The sequence below is a fragment of the Agelaius phoeniceus genome, chromosome 5, assembly GCF_051311805.1.
Source record: "Agelaius phoeniceus isolate bAgePho1 chromosome 5, bAgePho1.hap1, whole genome shotgun sequence".
In the NCBI taxonomy this organism is placed as follows: domain Eukaryota; kingdom Metazoa; phylum Chordata; class Aves; order Passeriformes; family Icteridae; genus Agelaius; species Agelaius phoeniceus.
In genome coordinates this window covers 44809941-44832472 of record NC_135269.1, presented here as the reverse complement: position 1 = coordinate 44832472, position 22532 = coordinate 44809941, and positions in this window count along the sequence as shown.

Below are 22532 nucleotides of genomic sequence, written 5' to 3'. Positions count from 1 at the left end.
ACATGGACTAGGAGCCCAGACCCAGCTCTCAGCAGGAGAAACAAGCTCATGCTGAAGGTGATTGATCTGATGCTAAGACAGGAAGACAATTCTCTCACTTATGGACACTATTTCTTTCCATTGACTATAAAGAGTGCTTTGCACCAGTAGTCCAGAAGTGGATGTTTAAAATTACAGAATTATATGAGGTGTCCCACCTGTGCTTGAACCTGACATTATGTAGAAATCTCTTGATGGGAAGCAGTGCAGAAACCTGTCTCCTTGTGCCCTTTTCTGGATTTTGCAGTCATATGAAGATGAGAAAGAGTGTGCACACTCTTTCTACTGTATAAATAAGCATTAATTTCCCACTTTTGGAAAGTAATTATTTTGAAACTACTGCATTCTCTTGACCTTTCCTCTGTTACAGCCTACTTTCTCCAAACTGATTGTGGGAAACAGAACTTCCACTGATGGTTACAAAGCACCGAGATATGTTGTAATCCCTCAGGAACCATTCTTGAAGAGGACCATTTCTAATCAGGAGGAGGAAATGCAACTGCCAGCCATAAATGTTATCCCTAACAGAAGAGTAATCTTTCTGGCTGTTGCATTCCAGACCTTCTGCTTCAAGGTCATCACCTAAATGACCATGCCTAAAAATTATCATGTTTTCCCAGCAGCATTCAGCCTCTTTCCCCTGAGCTCTAACTAACCCTTATTTTGGGAGCTGAAATGGGATTTGGATGGTCCATTCAAAAGTTCAGGTGTATGGGTGATGGTGCAACTCAGAGTGGGCCATGGGTCAGTGCAAGTGCGAATCTTATTCTTCAGTAATCCTGAAAAGGCAAGAAAGACTATTTCCCTTGCATCCTTGTTCTGTCCTCAAATAAGAACACCAGAGGAGACCACTGAAAGCATCAAACCATCCCATGTCATCTCTGCAACTGAAACAGTGATGGAAGGCATTATTTAGCAGCAATGCTGGAAAGCACATGTAAGAGGTGTGTGTAATAGTCAGATACTGAAGAGATCCAGGGGCACTTTGATAAACTGAAAAAGTCAAGAATTCCATACTCAGATATTTTGTGGTATTCATGTGAACCCAGAAAACTCACCTGTCTTTGCTAAATATTTGTATGGCACATGATCTAGAAAGTTTGAATGACAAATTGATGGCATCAGTGTTAGCAGTCTTTTAAAAAATGTTTCTGGGAAAGAAAAGTGATGAATGAACCATCATTTTGAATACTCTTAAATTTTGATTTTGTTTAGTACAGTTGTTCCAGAGCAATTATTTGCCCCCTGTTTTAACTCAGCTGAGTTAAAGTAAACTCATATTTGAGACAGAAGGGATGGGCAATATAATTGTATCTTTTTACATCGGGCATCACTCTCTAGCTAGTGTTTGGTCTCTTATTATCTTAAAATTGGCATTTTTTGTAGCATTGTACAAAGGAAATGCTCATAGTATGATTATGATATTGAAAATTATATATGCTGATAGCTAGTGGAAGTTATACATTTCAATGTATTGTATAAATGTTCTGGCATTCATGACTACTCAGGTAAAAGTTTATTCATAATAAAGAGGATGTGAAAGAGCATGGTAGCAATTTTCAAGCATCTATTGTGTGAAAATTCTTACTGCAGAGAAAATTACAGTTATTCCCAAAAAAAGGTGTTCACATACAAGGTTATTAAGAACAAGCTGGTGCTGTGTAAATCCATACAAAGACTTGCCATTTAGTCAATACTTGAACCATCACTGTGCACACCAAACCTATGCCAGTTGCTGCATTATTAGCATCTTGAGCAATTAAGTAATCACTTTGTCACTGCTTGAGCTTAAAAAACTCTCCATAAAGATGATTATCATTGTGTTGTAGATAAACCACATTTTTATTCCTATTCATGAAAATGAATACTACATAAGTATAAAATTGTACTAGAATAAATGCATGTTATTCCAGCACGGTGTATCTGGGTTTTTTTTGGGTTGCACCGGTATAATAAAATTAATACAATTAAATCGATTAATGGCAATTTGACTGGCAAGGGTTCTTTTTGACATGTTAGGTATAATAAGACCTGAATCGTGGCTGCGTTTCTATGTAATACTGGGGTGAGGAAAAATTAAAAATCAGAGATAGTGAAAAATGAAAGCTGCTTGCAGACTCTATAATAAAGACAATAAGATTGGTGACAGCGAGCACTGCCCCTCCAGCCTATGTTTGCTCAGCCTCGGGAGCAGCCCACTGAGTACTCATGCTCCTAACTATTGTGTGGAGGCAGGAGAGTGAAATTCTGCTTTAGAAAAGGCCAGAACAGAGAGGGACCACACCTAGAATACTTCATAACATCAGAGAGCCTAAAAGCTGTTTTAAAAGAGTTTTCACTTCCTTGCAAGTACAAGTCTGAGGTAAACGTATTGTATATTTTTTAGGGAACTGTAGCACTTATGAGAGTTGATTCATCAGCATATCCTTCAGCTTTCACACAGAGTGGCCCTGACATCAGCAGGGATATGCTGTCATGAACCTTGAGTGACATGGTGGTAATTAAGTCCAGGAGTCTTTCTAGGATCATAATTTGACTGAATGCTCATGCAACTTTGGCTCCAAATTCATAAAACAGGAGATTGTACACAGAGTTCTTGCAGGTTACAGCACAGCAGTAGCTGCGTGTGTAAGATCAATAAAAATCTGATCACAATGGTTTCTTTTTTATATTTGTCCTCTGTCAACTGGAATGAAATTATCAAACCACTTACTTTCAGGTACTTGGTAATTATCAAGTAATTATTTCAGTAACTGCCTACTTGTCATTCACCATCCTAGTTTGGGCACAGCCTTTATCCTTTCAGATTTTGTAATTAGTTTTAAAGTTGTTCTGCTTTATAGTTTCTTTAAATCCTCTGCTTTATCACAGAAAACTCTTATAGAAGAAGTTTCCCTACTTTTTCCATTTAGCCCCTCCCTCCCTGAGGTAATCCAAGATGTGAAAGACCGCTGGTAAGAATGAAAGAACATTCTCAACATTCACTAAATATTTCTGGTCCTTTTGCTGGGATTTGGTGGCACACATGGCAGTATTTTAGACTGAAGAAAATTTATTTTGGATAGGTCAGATTGTTAATAAATAACGCTGATGCTTAATTCTATCATACCTCATACAGAAGGGGTTTGCTAAAAACTGCCCATGAATGCTAAATTGAAGATATGCCAGGTGATTGCTTCAGACACTGGAAAGGTGTTCACATCCTTTGTCTGGACTTGAGGAACCAGTGGAAGTTTTCAACCCAGCAAATGGTAAAAGAATGGCTCCTCCAGGATAATCGTTCAAAGTGGCAAAGCCAAATTTTGCTTTGAACCATCTATAAAGGAAGCAGAAGGAGACAAGGCTCACTAGCATCTGTGAATTTGGATCTCCAGGGTTAAAGAAACTCGAGTGAAGCTGCCCTTATCAACTATTTAAATTTGGGGCTGAATCTTTCCCTATCTGCTCCCATCAAGGTGAACTGAGATAGTGTTGGGTACACCCTTGCCAAGGGGGGATTTATTTGGGCAAAGTCAGTTTCCTGAGGAGGTATGTATTGCTGAGGCTCCTTTAAACAGAAAAAATCTCTGCTGCCACTTCTTGCTGACATCAGCATAAGATCTAGCTGGTTACAGGGGTGAACACATAGATAGCTCAATTAGCAAGCCAAGCTCCCTTGGGGCTATAGGAGAGAAAAAAATCCCACTCTCAATGCTATCTGTTCATGTCTGCTCCTTGATTTCATCATGTGCCTTGATCCCTCTTAATCTGCTCCCTCATTCCTTTTCTGCTATTTGTCATCTTCCTGGTTGTGTTTTTTCTCCTCCTCTTTATGTATTCCTTCATTCTCCTTCCTGTTTTCTTTTCCTCTTTGTCTTTATGTCTGAGATTTGTCTTTCTACCTGGTCTTCTGTATTGCTAATTCTGCCTGCTCCATCCTTCAGGTTCCTTTTCTGTTGTGTCTCACTCTTCTCTTGCTTTATTTTCAGTTTCACTGATGCTCTCCCTTTCAGAAGTCATTTTAAAGTGTTAAAATTAGAGAGGAGGTTGACTTTCCTATTTTTGTGTCATGCAGGTGGCAGGCTTATCACGGAATTAGTGCCAAAGGAAGAACAGCAGCCCAAAGGAGATTTCACAGTTTACAGCAATATTTAAAGCATTCTGAATCTGACTAGGGAATATGGCTGAAAATCACATAGTTTCTTGGTCCTACATAGCACTTTTTAAAGGCTGTCACAGAAAAAAATGAACTACTGGAACTAAAGCCTCTAAGCCAGTTCCATGCTTAGTTCAGTGCTCCAACATTGTTTCAAGATAACACACCAACACCTACTGCAATGGCTGGATTCACAAGTGCCATAAGCTGCCTTTGGATCAAATGTGCTGTTCAATCTTCCTCACTGTAAATCTCTTTTATGAATTCCTACAGATTTACTCTGAGATCAGAATTTGACTTACAGGCATTATCTTTGACTAATAATGGGAAAAGGGTGAATGTGTCTGCATTGTGGGATCAGTAGGAAGAAAAGATATTGCAGATGTACTGATTTTTTCAGATGCAATAGAAGTAATGAATGAATAAACCAACCTTCTGTCAGAAAAAAAAAACCACACAAAGATGATTAGTCCCTGAGAAGAATACCTTTTCTGTGTGTAGTAAAAAGCATACTTCACTGCTTATAATTATATATACACACATACAAACAAAGAGACATAGGTACTTAAACATTCAAAAAAATTGCAAATTGTTCTTGAAAGGTATTCCATATCAGCTCAGTACATTTTCATTATGAAATATTCTGAGGTAAGAGATCTCCATGAGAAACCTCATGAGTCCCTTTTTTCCCAATTTCCATATTATTCTAGGTAAGGAAGATAATGATGAATGTCATAGAAGTGCAGCATGCAAGAGTGCCGGTAAGAGACCTCACTTTTCTTTTTTGGCTTGGAATTATTTTTATTATTTTTTGAATTATTATTATTATTATTATTATTATATCAGTTTGCCAAGGCTTATCCCCTTCATGACATAATCTCTATCAGTATCTTCTGCCTCCAGCTCCAGTGTTACATTTCCATTTTTTGTTGGTTTTTTCCTCCAACTTTTAATTAAATTGAATACAAAATACAGAATAAAAAAAAAGGAAAAGAATAAAAAAGAACAAGGATCAGATCCAGCCAATAGAAGATGTCTGTGTGGCCCTCAAAATCAAGGCCAGGTGGAGAACCCTCTTCCCTGAGGAGAAGACAATTTCCTTGCCACTGTGCTAAGGTTATTGCAATGCCAATATCCCTAAATAACCATGCACTGCATCGTACCACTCTTTTGTCCCTCTTCCTATCCTTTTGCCTCTCTTCTCATCCTTTAGCTTGGACTTGTACAGTTGCCATGTGCAGGGCTGAACTGTGTAGACTCAATATTGCATAAAAGTGTTTTACAGAGCTTCCTTTTCAAAATAAATTTGAAATATTAATTTCAAAATGAGTATATTAGTGAGAGAAAGAAAGAAAGAAAAATTAAGTTCTTTAATTAATGTGGAGTGTACCCTCAGGCTTTTCCTGTAGGTTTAGAGCACTGTTTACAGTGAGCCTACTGCACTGACAGGTGATCCAGGGATGGAAGAGGCAGAAAGCTCCCAGAGGAACCTGTCAGTTGACACGGATAAGTGTTGATTCCTCCTGTTAGGTAACTGCTCAAGTAGAAGATTCTCCAAATTGTTCAGAATTCAAGAAAAACATATCAAAATAAAAGACTATTGAACCTTGCAGTGCTGCTATGTTTAAGATGACTCAAACATTTAAAAATGGAAAAAAATACTGTAATTATCAAGATGATCGTCACAGATCACCATCACTGGAAGTTGAACACTGAGATGAGATGACTTCTTCACAAACCCCTACTCCACAGGGTTTGATGAGGGCTGTCAGGCCAGCAAATGACTGTGAGGTTGCATGGCTAATGATGCAAAGGCACATCATTTATGCAAAAGCTCTGCACCCAAACTACACTGCTGCCCTCTGGCTATTATAAAAAAAAAAAAAGTCACATAATTACACAAAATGGAGTTTGAAAAATGACAAATTTTGTTACAAGTTGAATATGAGTCAACAGTGGAACCTGGCAGCCAGGAGAGCCAACAATGTTCTGAGATGCAGCACCACCAGTCAGGACAAAGGAGGGGATGGTCCCACTCTGCTCTGCACTGGGGAGGCCTCACCTTGAGTTCTGGGGGCAGTTTTGGATGTCACAATGTGAAAAAAATATAAAGCTATCTGAGAGTGTCCAAAGGAGGGCAACAAAGATGGCAAAGGGCCTTGAGGGGAAGCCTTTTGTGGAGTGGCTGAGGTCACTTGGTCTGTTCAGCCTGGAGTAGAGGAGAGTGAGGGGAGACCTCACTGCAATTACAGCTTCCTCGTGAGAGGAAGAGGAGGGGCAGGCACTGATCTCTTCACTCTCATGACCAGTGACAGAACCCAAGGGAATGGCTGGAAGCTGAGTCAGGGGAGGTTTAGGTTGGATATCAGGAAAAGGTTTCTCACGCAGAGGGTGGTCATGCACTGGAACAGGCTCCCCAGGGAAGTGGTCACAGCACCAGCCTGACAGAGTGCAAGAAGTGTTTGGGCAACATTCTCAGAAACCTAGTGTGATTCTTGGGGTGTCCTGTGCTGGGCCAGGAGTTGGACTCAATCATCCTGATGGGTCCCTTACAAACCCTCATATTCAATGATTAATTCTGCGTCAGAGTTACCATCTTCTGTAGCTGTTGCACACACTTGACTAACCCTCAGAATGCTCTCTTACAGCCCTTCAAAGAAATCTTCAAAGAAACCCTGAGATCAAGGCAGTGTTAGCACAAGTTTAAGTCAGCTTTGAGTAACAGTTTCTGATTTATATTTTCAAACATACCAACCAGATCTCTGTCTCAGTTTGTTCATTACCACTTGAAAAATAAATAGGGGCATTCATTGCCTTAATGTATCTCTTCCAGAATAAAGTCTTCATATATAATCTATTAATTTCAGAGAAGAACTGCTCTTTCCTGAAGATTGGATTTATGAAAAGACTATGTAGAATCTTCTATTTTTAATTAATTGCAAATTCTGTAGTATTCCAGACAACTCTAATATCCATATTTGTTCTCACCAAATCTATATAGCAACTACCATTCTCATATAAGCCTTGATAAATATTGCTAAGAATGAGGAGTTGAATGTCCTTTTTATCATATCAGTAGAATATATAGTAAAGGCACTTCCCTTATCCTTGAGAAAGTACTTAAGTAGATAAAGTAATTAATAACGTGAGATACTAGCTCATCTATTAACAACAGAATATTTGTTAGCTGCACATGTAAGAAGATTTTAAACAAGTTCAGGCATTTTAGATATACTGGAATTATTTGAAAGAAAAGAAACTCCTATAATTTGATTTATTTGTTGTAAAAAAGCTCTTGCATGGTTAAGAAGAGAGACATGTATCTGAAACTCTTCAGCCATGTGTGTGCAGTAGAATGCAGTAGATACTGTGCTTGGGTTAAGCATCACACCTTTATGTGAGCAATTCACACTGTAGGTAACTCCAGGTAAGACTGTCTCTGTGTAACTAGAAGATAACTAACTGTATAGCAGACATAGGAAAGAAGCAGTTCCATGAGAAGGTGTTAGGAAAAAATTGATTGATTTTTTTCTTCATTTGGTAACTTCAGGAGGTCAAATACAAGAGAAGTTGTGAAGCTTCAAAGTCTAAAAATTGTGTGTATTCTAAGAGCTGTTTGTTCTGTCTTCTTAGGAGTCTGCCTGGGCCACAAGCCAGAACAGCACTGCAACAGCACCTGACAGATAAAATTAAAGCATGAATCATAATCTCTCTGCTCTGCCAAACTGAGTTTTATTCAAGTTGTAGCTTTAAGATGGATTACAGTTTGATGGCATGTCCTGAAGCTAACTATCTCTTAATTTCAAACAGTGTTGTGAGAAGGTTGTGTATTGGCACTGGGGTACAAACGTGGGTTTGTGTGATGAGAATTGAGTGAAGGGTGTTCAAATCATAATGGTTTCTGCTGTGTAAATTTAAATGAAATATCAGCTGCATATTTGCCAGGATGAGATGTCATTCTGACAGAGCAGAGAACTTAAGTACATTGAGTGAGCTCTTTGGACTAATCTTAAAGACTAAAGAGCACTGTAACACTTAAGGCAGAGAAAATGTGGAATGCTTCAAAAACAAGTATTCAAAATAGCATTGATAATAAATTATTTAAATAGAATTTGGAATGTGGAATTCTTGATGTTTGGAGACTTTTTCTTTGGTATGAGGAAGAAGAACAGCAGACTTGACATGGAAGAAAGCCCATTATAAGGCAGAAGCGTATTAATTTCATTAATGCTAACATTACTGATAAGCCAATCTTCCAAACCAAATCTACATAATCTATAATCTTTGAAGCTATGGAATTGGTTGGGTTCCACAGTAAGTATCATCCTTACAATTTTTATTTTAGACACTGTAGTAATCAAAGGGTGATATAGCTTCAAAGAGTAGTATGACATAGGCTGAAGTTCAATTTAGCATGCTGGTAATGGACAAAGCACTGGGATTTTTCAGTTGGCTTGACTGGGACAAGGGACAGACATACAGAAGTCTTCAATCATCAGATTACCTTAATATGCATGACTGAATATAGGCTTAGTTAAAATAAACAGTTTCTAATTGCCAACAAACTGCCTGCTTTACTAAGACCAATAAAAAAGACAAATGCAATCTAAGAGGTTTGTAGATTTGTATATCTTAACAATTTTGTAATCCATCGATCAAAGGATAGTATAGAAACAAAACAGACTATCCAGTTTACAATTCAAAGCATTCTTACATTTGAGATATCAACTCACAAAAAATAAAATATCTAGCAGACTGCAGTGCAAGAATATGCATTTACTTGTAAATTGGTAGTGTTCATTGAGGACCTGATATTCAATTCATTGGTTGCGGATACGACCAAATCTGGGAAAATTTGGAGCCTGATTTTGATAAGAGTAGCCATCAGTAGCTGCAGCTAGTATCTTTTCCAGGATTACTTTCAGTTAAATTAGTGATACACATTCTTAATATTGCCTCCAATTTAACACTGATTTTTGTCTGAGAATTTTGCATGTGAATATTTAACCAGAAAGCCTGTGAAGAAACCCCGTAAGACACAATAAAGGTATATCTTGCAAAACCTGAAGATATAAACGCAGAATCTAGGCTCAGCTGTAAAACACTTGAAGTTTTGATTCATCACTGGGCACTGGCTGCTTTGTGCTCCTACATATCAAGGCAAAGGGCCTTGAGAAGTTAGGCCAGGTCTACTGATCAGCTGCTTTGCATTACTAGGTGAACACCAGTCAAAGAGACAGATCATCAATTGACCAGCAGGCAGGCACAGACATCGTTACAAGAGTGGCAGTGGGGACCAGGTGGTAATCATGTGTGTTGTCAGGAAGAGCTATTAACAGATGAGGCCAGTGTCCCCAGTTGCTTTTGCCCAGCTGAGCTGATCATGCAAATCAGTGAGTGAGGAAGCATGACACTTATCTCCAGGTGTAGGTGTATAGATACATCTATATAGAGATGCATATATACACTAAAGTATAGATCTGCACCTGCTTATTGCTTATAGCAGCTTCCATAGCAGTTGTTAATACCATACCATACCATCAATGTATGTCCTCCATATGAAGCCTACATGTGACATTTCAGGAGATTTAACACTAAGGAAAGTTTGAATGCTCCTATGTTTTCAGATTATTGAACAAAATGTACCAGAAAGGATGTGGCAACCCAGACAGAGCTCCACAAAAACATGCAGCCAGGTCTTGGGCTGCAGATGTTGTCTACCTAAACTTTTAGTAAAGCATTTGACACCATTTTACACTGCATTCTCCTGGAGAAACTGGCTTCCCATGGTGTGGATAGGGGTTGGGTAAAAAAACTGGCTGGATGGCTGGGCCCAGAGAGTGGTGGTGAGTGGAGTTACACCCAGCTGGTGGCCAGTCACCAGTGGGGTTCGCCAGGGCTCAGTACTGGCCAGTCCTGTTTAATATCTTCGTTGATGATCTGGACACGGGGATCAAATGCATTCTCAGTTGGTTTGCAGATGACACCAAGCTTGGTCGGAGTGTTGATCTACTAGAGGGTAAGAAGGCCCTGCCAAGGGATCAGGGCAGGCTGGACCAACAGACCAAGGCCAGCTGGATAAGACTCCAGAAGGCAAAGTGCTTGGTCCTGCACTTGGGTCACAACAACCTCACGCAGTGCTGCAAGCTGAGGGAAGAGTGGGTGGAAAGCTGCTCATAGGAAAAGGACCTGGGAGTGCTGGCCAACAGCAGCTGAACATGAGCCAGTGTGTGCCCAGGTGGCCAAGAAGGCCAATGGCACCTGGCCCATATCAGGAATAGTGTAGCCAACAGGAGCAGGGCAGTGATTGTCCCCTTGTACCTGGCACTGGTGAAGTCACACCTTGAGCACTGTGTCCAGTTCTGGGCCCCTCACTAGAACAAGGACATTGAGGGGCTGGAGCGTGTCCAGGGAGCTGGTGCAGAATCTAGAACTCAACTCAAATGAGGAGCAGCTGTGGGAGCTGGGGGTGTTTATCCTGGAGAAAAGGAGGCTCAGGGGAAACCTTATGGCTCTCTACAGCTAGCTGAAAGGAGGCTGTGGTGATGGAGAGGCTCAGCCTCTTCTCCCCTGTAATGGGGAAGGTTTAGAATAGATATTTGGAGAAATTTCTTCATAGAAGTGGTTGTCAAGCATTGGAGCAGCCTGCTCAGGAAAGTGGTAGGATCACCATCCTAAAAATTTTCAAAAAACCCATGTGGATACAGCTCTTGAGGACATGGGTTGGTGGTCAATTTGTTTTGGTGCTAGGTGATGGTTGGACTTGATGATCTTGGACGTCTTTTCCAACCTTAATGATTGTATGATTCTAGCCGAGATGTGGGATAAAAGACTGGCAAATGACAAATTTCTGAAGTAACTGGTTTAGGTTTTTTGCTTTCTATATTAAGTTAAAAATTAGTTAAAACATTTTGCCAGTAAATTGTCAGAAACAGTGCTGTACTTGAAGGATAGGTGATGCAGCCTATGACACATCCTTGGTGATGCGTCCCACAATCCATACAAAAGGATCTTGAACTTTGATATGTACAAAGCAAAGAAGTTTTGAATCATTCTTTCAGATCTCTATATGAAGACACATACTAGAATCACACCAGTACTCTATGTTCCTTATAGTACATTGAAAGTCTGGAACTGGGAGAAAAAAAAATTCACCTGTGGTGATGATTTTACAGATTATATAAGCTTTCTCTGATGTTCAAAAGTTGTAAGAAAGGGTTGTCATAGTAGGCATAGTTAGGATGATCTCTAACAGCATGCTGCCATTTCAGTATGAAGTCCTCAGTAAAGAGCTTGGAAGAATTATTTCTGGCCAGTTGAATCACAGTGTCTTAGATGTGCTGATGAATGGTGTTGCTATACAAAATCTCTGAGTTCAGAAGCAACCTTAAAATGTCTGTTTCCAGTGTTATCAAAGATGGGAAGTATTGTAAAGCTAATGTTATCCATATAAAGATGAACAGCAGGAACATCAGTGATCATATGAGCATGTCACAGCTGTACCTGGACAGTGGGAAAGCCACAGAATTAAAAGCAAGAGACACAATACGTTCTATAAGATGGTCTGGGTGAAACTTTACTTTTACTGTATGGTGTGTTTCATTTTTAATTAGCAATGAAGAAGGTTCAGAAAGACCCAGAGCCTACAGCTCCAGGGACATTGCGTCTGGAAAAGGCATGCCAAGGAGAACACAGCATTACAGCAATATTCCTTCTTCCTGAAGGAATCATTCTTACTTGGGCCACCCATGGAACTTGGAACCTTCATCCTAAACTCCAAGATTTAACCTAAACAATTAGGTTTAGGGTTGGGGTTCAGGCAACCAGCAGGCATACAGCTCCACAGACACTGAAATTGAAAAGAGATACCACGATACCAAGACACTGCACCGAGACCGCTCCTTCCACATTTTCTAATCTGGGCCACTCATAGTACCTGGTACATTGGCCTCAACCCCAAGCTGCCTTTAGGGTAAAAGGGTAGGGGTTAGGGTTCAGAGAACCACAAAGAAAACAGTCCCAGGGATTCCAGGTCAGAAATAGGCAAGGCAAGGAGAACACAAACTGCACCAACATTGCTCTCCGTATCTTTCTGGTCTGGGTCAGCCATGGCACCTGAGACCTCAGTCTCAACCAAAAGCCACAATTAGAGGTAGGATAAGGGTTCAGAGAACCACAAACCACAACAGGGGCACCGAGGCTTGAAAAGGCATGCCAAGGAGAGCACAGGACAGCACCAACGTTGACACTTACACATTTCTTAACTCAGTCATCCATGGAACGTGGGGTCTCAGCCTATACCAAAACCCATCATTAGGGTCAAGGGGTAGGGTCTGGGTTCAGAGACACTCAATGTTTATGGCTCTATGGACACTGGGGCTGTAAAATGCATAGCAAGGGGAGCACAGCAATGCACTAACATTTGTCTCTCCACATCTTTCTTATGTCGGCCACCCATGGTGCTGGGACCTCAGTTTCCACCCCAAGTCTCCCTTAGGTTTAGAGTTATAGGTTCATGTCCCCTCCAGGGACAGTGGGAGTGGAAAAGGCATATCAAGAAGAGCCCAGCACTGTGTCAACACTGCTTACCTCACAAGTTTGTAATCTCAGCCTCCTATAGTACTGGAGTCCTCAGTTTCAGACCTCCTACACATTAAGGGATTACATAAGTCTTCCATAATCAAAGATATTTTATGTACAAAGTATATCAATTTAGTGTTTTATTTTCTTGGAAAAAAAGTACCAGCTTCTAAGTTCCTTTAGTAGATACTTACTTTAAAAAAAACCCCAAAGAATATTATACAGAAGGTAGCAACTGTATCTTTTATTCCTGTTGCACATGAAATATTTTATACAGACAGATGTGATTACAGAGTCATTCTTTGTGTTTAAAATTAAATAGAGGTGTAAGAATCAGAGCAGATGTAAAAGTAGTAACACACTAGGTTGTTTGAATTTTTTGTAGCTTCCTTGCAACACATAAATTCTCAGAATCATCCAGCCTGGTTTGACACTCACCTGGGAGCTGATCACTGGACCTTAGTCTGCTATATTCCCTCAGTGAGCCAGTTGAGAACCCTTCTTTTAGTAGCTGACAGGGTCAAATTTACTGCCTGAATTGATCCACAGACTGTATTTCAAGATAGCATTATGTGTTTACACTGAAATAAACAGTGGGCACAAGTTCAGTCTTCTTTAAACTTGCTTTGAGGCTGTTTACATGTGTTCCTAACTCAGCCCGGGAGTTCTCTGAGTTCTTGTCTGCCTGCCACTGTAAATCTTCAGTGACTGCTTAAATCCAAGCACTCACTCTGGATTTTGAAGAGACTTAAATGAATGCAGACTTGTCAGTTTTATCTTCTTTGGGTTTCCTTTTCCACCTGAAATAAAGTAAGCAGATGGAATCTCAAGTCTTCTGGGAATAACCACAGGGAAGTTGTTTTCTGTGGGTGTGCAAAAACAAGCTAGAGGATAATTTGGAATTTATTGCTGCTGAGTCTGGAATAACTGTGCCACTTCTGAGAAGCCTGAGGAGTCATGGGGAAAGCATATATTAACATGAAAACTTCTCTAGAAAAAAGAGCCACATCGAACTGGTCAGTTTCCACAAAAATTGCTGATGTGGATATAATAGACAAATTGCATTTTTTTTTTTATTATGTTAAATGATGTATAGACTATGTTGTATCAAAACTCCCCAAATATACAGCTTCTCTGTTTAGAAACCTGTATTAATGGATATGAATACATACATTAAGAGTGACTTGTTTATTGATAGCCAAAGTATTCTGATATAATTATAGCACTCCACAGTCTTCCTTAATGGATAGTGTTGAATTTGGAGTCTATCTATGTTAGAAATCACTCACTGTATTAATAGATGCCAGCTGTGAGATAAGCCTCTGACAGCTTCTTAAAAACAGTTATTCATTCACACTGACTTCATGTGTAGCTAATCATTGCACTTGTTGCCGAAAGCTAAAAAGAAAATCACCACTTCACTCTACTATTGTAAATATTTAACTGATGAAGTATAAAATATTCTCTGGCTTGCTTTTGTTCTCTGCCAAATGAAATAACATTTTTAAATAATCATTCTTTCCTGTTACATTTGTTGGATGAAGAAGTTATGATAGAGTGTCTTACCAGCTCTGCAGCTTCACAGGAAATTTCTCATAGAATATTTTTATGTGCAAAATCACCCGAAGAAAAATTTTAATGCAAGTACTTCTGAAGAGCAGAGGGTAACTAATCGTGCTGTTTCACAAGCCCTTTTTGCAAGCTAATTGTAGGCTGCTGCCCAAGGGAGCATTCCCTTTCCCTGCCCAGTGGTTTGTTCCTGTCTCCCTCATGCATTGGCTGCCTTACGGACAGGGCAGGGCATGGGGAGCTGGATCACCTTGCCAGGCTGACTGTAAACCCTCTGCTGGGTTGGCTGCAGAGTTCATTTTCTCTGCTCTGATCTGTGAGCTAGTCCAGCTCAGTCCACAGCTGCTTGATTGGAAACAGCAGGAGCTTGCAACCAGAGGCAGGGAGGAGAGAGAACAGCTCTCAGTTCTTTCTAGGCTTCATTGCACACAAGTCAGCAACATAAATATAGGTAACCTCAGCAAAAGGATAGCATTGGAGGTTGCACTGAAAATCAGTCAAAAAACCCAAATTGTTCCAACAACAAAAAGGATGAATCTGATCTATGATCAAAAGACAGAAAAGTCTCCAAACAGGCAACTTACTGGGAAGTGAAAAGCTCTTTGTAGTTCATCACTTACTTAATAGCAGAGACATAAGTGGTACTTCACAGAGACATTACTCGATTCCTGGCATTCACAACCTAAGCTCTCAGCCTGTACACTGCAAGACAGAGGCACAGAGACCAGCTGACATCACGGGGTTGCAGTCCTAAAGGATCAGATGCTGTATTAAATAATTAAACATGATAATGGGAGAACTGACCCAGACAGTGAGTAGACATTCACATTAACTTACAAGAATAAAACTGTACTCACAGCTTGCTAATGCTAGAAGCTAAGGCCCTGCTTTAGCAGGTTTTTCTTTTTGGCTGGGTGGCCCCACCTTTTCCCATTTTTTTCAATGTCTGATCCATGGATGAACCAGGTCAGCTCACAAAGTAGTTTTCTACCAGCTCAGCCAGCAGATCCCAAAAATTTTAGGATCATGTGAGCAGTTAGAAGAAGCAGAGAGACTGACAGAGTGGAAACCATCCTTCTGTGAACAACTAGGCATCCTATTGTCTCAGCTGTAATGGGAACCACCCCAAAGTCCCCCCAAAGCACTAATTATTTGCATTCAATTGATAGCATTAGTGACCAGCCATAGCTAATTATTTTTTACTTAAAAAAATTAAAAATCACAGGATAATTCAGGTTCGAAGGATCTCAAGAAGTCTCTGGTCCAATCTCTTGATCAAAGCAGAGAATTCAGATTGGTTTGTTTAGGTTTTTGTTCTTTCTTGCCCTCAAAAATCATTCTCTTTATTTGAGAAGATGCACAATTTATATAAAGTTTGTTGTATTTTCTAGGGAAAGGCCTTTTCTGTGTCACAAGAGCATCTAATATAGCTTTAGGGAGAGAATAAAATGCCCACTGTCCTTCTGTTTGGGCTGCTAAGGTGTCTGGAAATGCCTCTCTGCAAACAGCGCACTGGCACAATTTTATCCTCCTCTGTCAGGAAGAATCAGTTCATGGGAAGCATTTCTCAGGGTCTGATGAGAGAGTTATGAACCTCCTGGAAGCCTTGCTTTCCTCTAACCATTTCAACCTGAATGAAGCAGGTGAATGAAGCCTCCTGCTCACCCTCTCTAACCTGGAGTGATTTCATTCCAACCTTGGAGGTGGACAGCAGGCTCAGCCAAACATTTCCTGGGGAAGGGGTGGGTGACTATGAACTGCAGGGAGAATGACTCTTCACCCCAGCACAGCTGGATCTGGAAAAGTACACCTGTCCATAATGTGGGACACACATATATGGTTGTACCTTCTTTAAAATGTTTGTTGTTGTTTTTTGCTTTTTTTTTTAAGAAGCAAGAAACCTACTCAGAAAGTCTGTTATGTGGATAGCAAAGTCAGCCACCCAAAAATCATGAGATGCCAGGTGACTACACAACCTTGACTCAGTCCCCTGTGCAAAGTGCATTATGCAGGATCAGCATGTATTGTTCCTCCACGGGATCTCCATCTGCTTCAGTGCAGCATACAGATGAAAAAAGATTAACAAGGGGATCCTAAACTTGCTACTTTCTAACATTCAAAAGCTTCACCTTGGCTCTTATATCCTTATTAACATTCCTGTAATGTAGAGAGTAACATGCAATACATGCATGATGGGTGAACATACATGTATACTTTGGAGAAAGTTCTTACCTGAAAGAAAAGTAAAAATGTCTTGAAAAAGACAGAAAAAATTATTTATGATGAAATTTGACTTTATCTCTTTCTATAATTTATGTTAACTTTAGACTTTCAAGGTCATGTTGAACAATTTATATAGAAAGCAGTACATCAACTTATCACAGCAAATACAAAACAAACATAACCAAGCTTGGACATGACTGTGTGAACAGTCACATGGAGAGAAAATCTAGGCAGCTGCCTTAAATAACCATTATTGTCCCAAAGGTGAAAAGGTAAGAGAATGGTCTTAGGCCACTAAGTGCCACTTCTGCAGTCTAGAAGATGCAACACTGAGAAAGCTGAGATGATGCAAAAAGCTGAGAGGAGAGCTCACATACAGTGGCATCTTTTGGTATTAATTCTGCCCATTTTCCAACTCTCTTAACTCCTTTAGGATTTTTTATTGTTGTTGTTTTCTTTGTTTGCTTTTAAAATTTTCCTTTTATTTTTTTCTCTTCTTCCAAAGTCTGAAGTAAATTTCAGAAGGCACCATGTGCATAATATCAGCAGCATTAAAATTTTTAATTGTTCAAGACTCACAGCTATTTTCAGATAAAATGTCTTATCCTACTGTGATTCTTGTGAAAGGCCAAGAAATTTCTAGAACGGACTTAAAAGTGGGAAATTTCTGCTACATATGGAGTTCAGCAACACTCTTGTCTAGCCTATCTCTCTACTGTTTTATTTTGCCTTTGTGAATGAAACACAGGGACTTGATATATTGGATTTTCTGTCCCCTAATTCCTGTTAAGAAAATGACGGAATTATCACTACTTGATAGCAACAGATACTGGACAAAGAAGTACAGTAGGAAGGGGAACAGGAGATTTTCCACTGATTTTGTGTGATCAAGATTTACACTACTGTTTTAAAAAAATACATAATTAATTTCTAAATGTCCCTACAATTAAAGGGCCAAAAGGTGCCTGCATTTAATCAGAAAGACACAAGCAAAAGAGAAACACTGTAAAATAAGAAAGACCTTCTGACATAAATAAGATGTCTTTAAAAATACTATTTTGATTCAGATCAGGTGTTTGTCAATTAAGAGCATTAACTAGGGACACAGACATCCTAACCAGCACATACATTCATCCATAGACATAGCCTGGAGGGGTGGTGATCAATTATTCACCGTGGCATTTTATGCTGCCTCCACCTTTCATAGCACATCATGCACCAGATTGTGATCAGTAGCAAATATCCAAACAGAAGCAACTGAGAAAACAGTATTTTTGGTTGAACCTGAATGAGATTTTAATTTCTTCACTAAAAACTCTCATCTGTCACTAGATAATGGAAGATGCATGAGCCTGGTTCCTTCTGTTCTTCTAAAAGAGCTGAGCTGGAGGTTTCCCATTCTCCAAATATCCCATATGCTTTCACATTCAAACCTTTCAGAATTCTGCCTCTTCCATCACATTTATTGTCACCTCCTCCTCCCCCAAATCTTTACTGCTGGTCCAGCAGCATATTGATAGAGAGCAGCACATTGGTAGAGAACAACTCTCCCTGTGTGCTTTTCCAGTTTTGAAGCTGCCTAAGAGTGGAGTACAAAATGCTGCTCCAGCTAAAGCTGATGGAAGCAAAGAGGTCACCCCCACACACCCACCAGTTTCTTCCCCATCCATCCCACTGATCTCCAGCTCAGATCTCTTGGGCAACCCCAAAGCCAACTATCCCACTAAAAACCTGTTTATTTTCTGTTGGATCAGGGAAGCTGATTCACCCTGAAGTTGCATAATCCCTTGATGTGAGGCAAGGAAAAGAACAGGGACACACATGGGAGCAGGGACATGAAGGCAGAAAGGCTGCCATCTTTGGTGGCAACTCTCATTTGTACAAGATTAAGAGCAGCATGAACCATTCCTGGAGAAGAATGTGTTGACCACAATTTTTCTACTGAAAGAAAATATATTTTTATAATGTACCATAAGCTACTTCCTACTCTTTTTGAGTACTTTAGTTTGCTTTTCATTTCTCAGCTGGAGACACAGTCTATGCACTTGTGAAATGAAATACATGTGAGAATTCCTTCAAATTAAATGCAAATTTGTTTTGGTGAGATTTTTTTTTAAATTTTTTCTTAAACTGTCACAAACACATTTCTGAGTGAAGCTATGGAGGACTCTTTCTGTACTTATTCTCTCACTGAGTTATTTATACTTCGTGCCTTTTAGTCTTTTAGCATGAGGTAGGCTATACAGTATTTTTTTTTTTGTAGCAAATAGCTTTTTTCCCCCTTATGACAGAAAAAGCATACCAGAGATCATTATAAAACAATCAAGATCATTAATCCTACTCCTCTCCTGGGGGACCTGCCTTGTGTTTCTGTTGCTCCAGGGCATTCATCACTCAGAAGTGCATATTCAGCATTTCCCCCTTTTATTCTTGCTGTCTTGGGTAATATCAGTATGGAGTAGGACACCTGGGTGAAATTGCAGTATGCTTTAATCTTTCTCACTCTCTCTGAGGAGGTTAGGGATAGAAGCAACACTGCTTGGGAGGCAGCATATTAGCTGGTCTTTTTGTGGGTAATTGTTATCTGCATTGTTAGGTGCATTTGCCTATCATCTGGAAAAGGCCTGGCAGATTCCAAACTGAGTTCAACATTTGGGAAAGATAATGTGCTCTACCGTGAAATTAAAATGAACTGGTGCCTCTCTAAGGAGCTCAGTAGCTCTGTAAGAAGTAAACTGTGCGTCGAGTTAACAATCATGCCTAGACCCAACTAAGTAAATCTATTGGGTAACTAAACTATGTTCTGGGTCAAATTAAACACATAACTAAAAGAATTAATTCTCAAGAAAACGTATTGGCCATGAAGACGCCTCACTATGCGTAGTTTCTACTCCAAAACAGTTACTTAATTTCTGGTATCACTGAAGTCAAGTATAAAGTGATCATTGAACAGTGGAAAAAATGGGCAGCTAGGCTGGTCCCACAAGTCCCATCAGCAAGGGACTTCACCCCTTTTGGGAACACCTCACCGAAATGGAGGGACTGTATAGCCAATCCGTGCGGTGTGATGTGTAGGTGTGTAGCTGCACTATTCTGTGGGGAGCAAGGCCTTGCAGAGCCGGGCCCTGCGCTTTGCCCGCGGCCCTGCAGGCCCCAGCGCCATGGCCAGGAGCCCGCGGCCGACCCACGGCTCTGCCCCTCTCGCTTTGAGTTTCCTCCCTGCCTCTTCAGCCATAAACTGTAGAGCACTGTTGTCAAAGAGGGCTATTAAATAAATAAAAGCTGGCGGTGAGCAGCCTGCTTCTAAGCAGGAAACTGTGTGTCACCGCCCGTGTCAGGGAAGGAGAGGTGACAATGACAGGCGCTGCCTCCAGGCACGGAGGTGGAGACAGCGCTGAAGGGGTGCGGAGCTCGCCAGGAGGCAAAGGGAGAAAACGGACACAGCACAGTAAAAGGATCCCTGTGGAAATAAATAAAGGACAAGCAAAGGAAGGATTTACTAGAAGTGAAACAAAGCAGAACAACAGGTACTTTCAGAGCTATAAAAATGAGGAAATGAGAAAAAGCACAAACACATTCTCATCCAAATTTCTAAAATAGTCGCAAATTAGCACACTTAGGGAGAAACTATTACAGGGATGCTTCGCTCTTGTCTGCTTCTTTCTCTAATCCAGCCAGCAGTGTGCCCACGTTCCCATGCAACGTGACTATAATTATAAGCTGTGGTCTATCAAAGCAGGACCTGGAAATTTTCATCTTATTTTTCTGCAGACACATGTGGAGGGCTGCAAAACAGTTAAAGCATTGACTCTTCTCATCTTAGCACATAGTTATTTAGCACCATGGTTCTGTACATAATGAGAGTGTCTGGGTTGCCAGTGAGTAGTGCTCTCGATAGCATCACACAATTAGATAAGAAATGTAATGAACATGTCCAACATTTCACCCAGGTTTACTGTCCCTTGGTATCTAATGGAAATTGCTTGTAGTTGCCTCCTCTTTAAATGATGATCCCACATAAGACTCTCTTTCCAACTAAAGAGAAGTTTTTAAATGTCAGAACATAATTAAAGAGTCTTCCCCCCCCCCCCCCCCCCCCCCCCCCCCCCCCCCCGTTTTGGCACTTATTTGTGCTCAAGAGTTTTTTTTTCATTTTTTCTTTCCCCCACAGGCTGATAAACTTCATGTTGACAGACTGAAGAGGCTGAACACAAACAAGCCCTGAAAGTATGGATTTCAGCTTTGGCATTTACTACATTAGCAACAGATGTCTTCCCCAAACACTTCACCAGAGCACCAGTGGCTTGCTGTAAAGGAGTATAAACCCAGGCAAAGAGAGGGCTGTCCTCAATCGAAGAACACTGAAGTGTTTTATAAATGTGGTGTTTATAGTGATGGCAGGCTATTGATACTTAGAGGAGCATCACAGCTACAGGCATAATGGAACTTTGTGGGGGTTGTGGGAAATAGAGTCTATGCCCCAGGCTTTAACATAGCCTTGAAAGACAGAGGACAATTATGACCTCTGAAGAACTTATAACTTGCCTCCAAGGAAAAGAGAATCTTGTTTTCCTAGGCAGGAGCTTTGAAGATAAAAAAACCTCACAAACAAAACACTCCCCCCAAACAACCAGCCCCCCTTCACAAACCAAAGCAACTTAGCCCACCCAGGTTTAAAGGCTCACTTTCTGAAATGTTCCAGTGTTCATGAACCAAACATCAGTTCTGCCATTCTCTGGGACAGAGATACAGAATCTTCTGAACACTTAGATCACACAGGCAAAAATGGTCAGGTATGTAAAACCAGTTTTAGGAGTTTCAGTCTCATTTTTATCTGGAAAACCTTTATTAAAATACTCTGTCTAGAAATCAGTCATCTTGCTATTGTCCCCATAGGACAAAGATACTTAAGCCTTGAGCACAGATGAGTTCAGCTGGTGCAGCCTATGCCAGCATGGAAGAAGCATGGGCTGAGCAGAAGGTACTTGCAGAGGTCATTGGAGGTAACAGATTAGCTCAGGAACAATCAGGAAAGGAAGAGCTATTCTTATGCCCATTCAATATTCAGCAGTATCAGATGAAAAGCCAAGACAGCTGGTGTCCTATGATGCTCAATATTCTCAAGTTTTCACAAGCATATTTTCCATTCCACCATCCAAGGTTTTAAAGAGACTATAAAACAGTATCTCATTCATGACAGATCCCTGCAGAACCCCACTCAGTACATCACATCACATTGTCTGCAAGGTGCTAAAAGCAGTTTTCTCCCCAAATCTTCACTTGGGTTGCAGTAGTAGCATTTATATTGTTACTATGTCACAATAGCACAAATCTTAAAGAAGTCAAGATAAATGACATCTACCACCTCTCTTTTACATGTAAGAGTGACAAGCTCATACAGAAAGACATTAGATTGATTTGAGCCTATATTAATTTTGTTTTACATCTCACATCTTTACTTGCTAATTTTGTTCCTGGATCTTTTTAAACCACAGGTCTGAAATTCCTCAGCTCCCACTTTCTAAAACAAGAATCTCAGTGTATACTTGTAAATGCAAATTCTCACAGACAGCTCCTAAAATTGCCTAGGTTCTCTATGTAGGCCCAACCTCTTTAACAACATCTAACCAACTGAAGCATTCCCTACCCCTTTCTTCCCCAGCTGTAGCTTTCACTCTCATGGGTTTTTACTAGCATTGCAGTTGGCTTTGACAGTGAGGGCCCCTTCTGCCAAGCATGAAACACCTCAGTTTTCCAGCTGCTGCACTGAAGAACTGTTGAAGGGTGGATCACTTTGCTCCCTGGTTTTACCTTATTAACATAGTCCTTGTTCTTCGATCTTTATACAACACACATCATTGTTTCTTGATTGATTGTCTGATCTTTTGATTTTGCCTCTGTATTCTTGTGCTAATTGCACTTAGCAAGCTGGTCAAGGTTCCACCCCTCTTTTTTTAACCATCTTTGAAGTTTTCATAAATTGGGC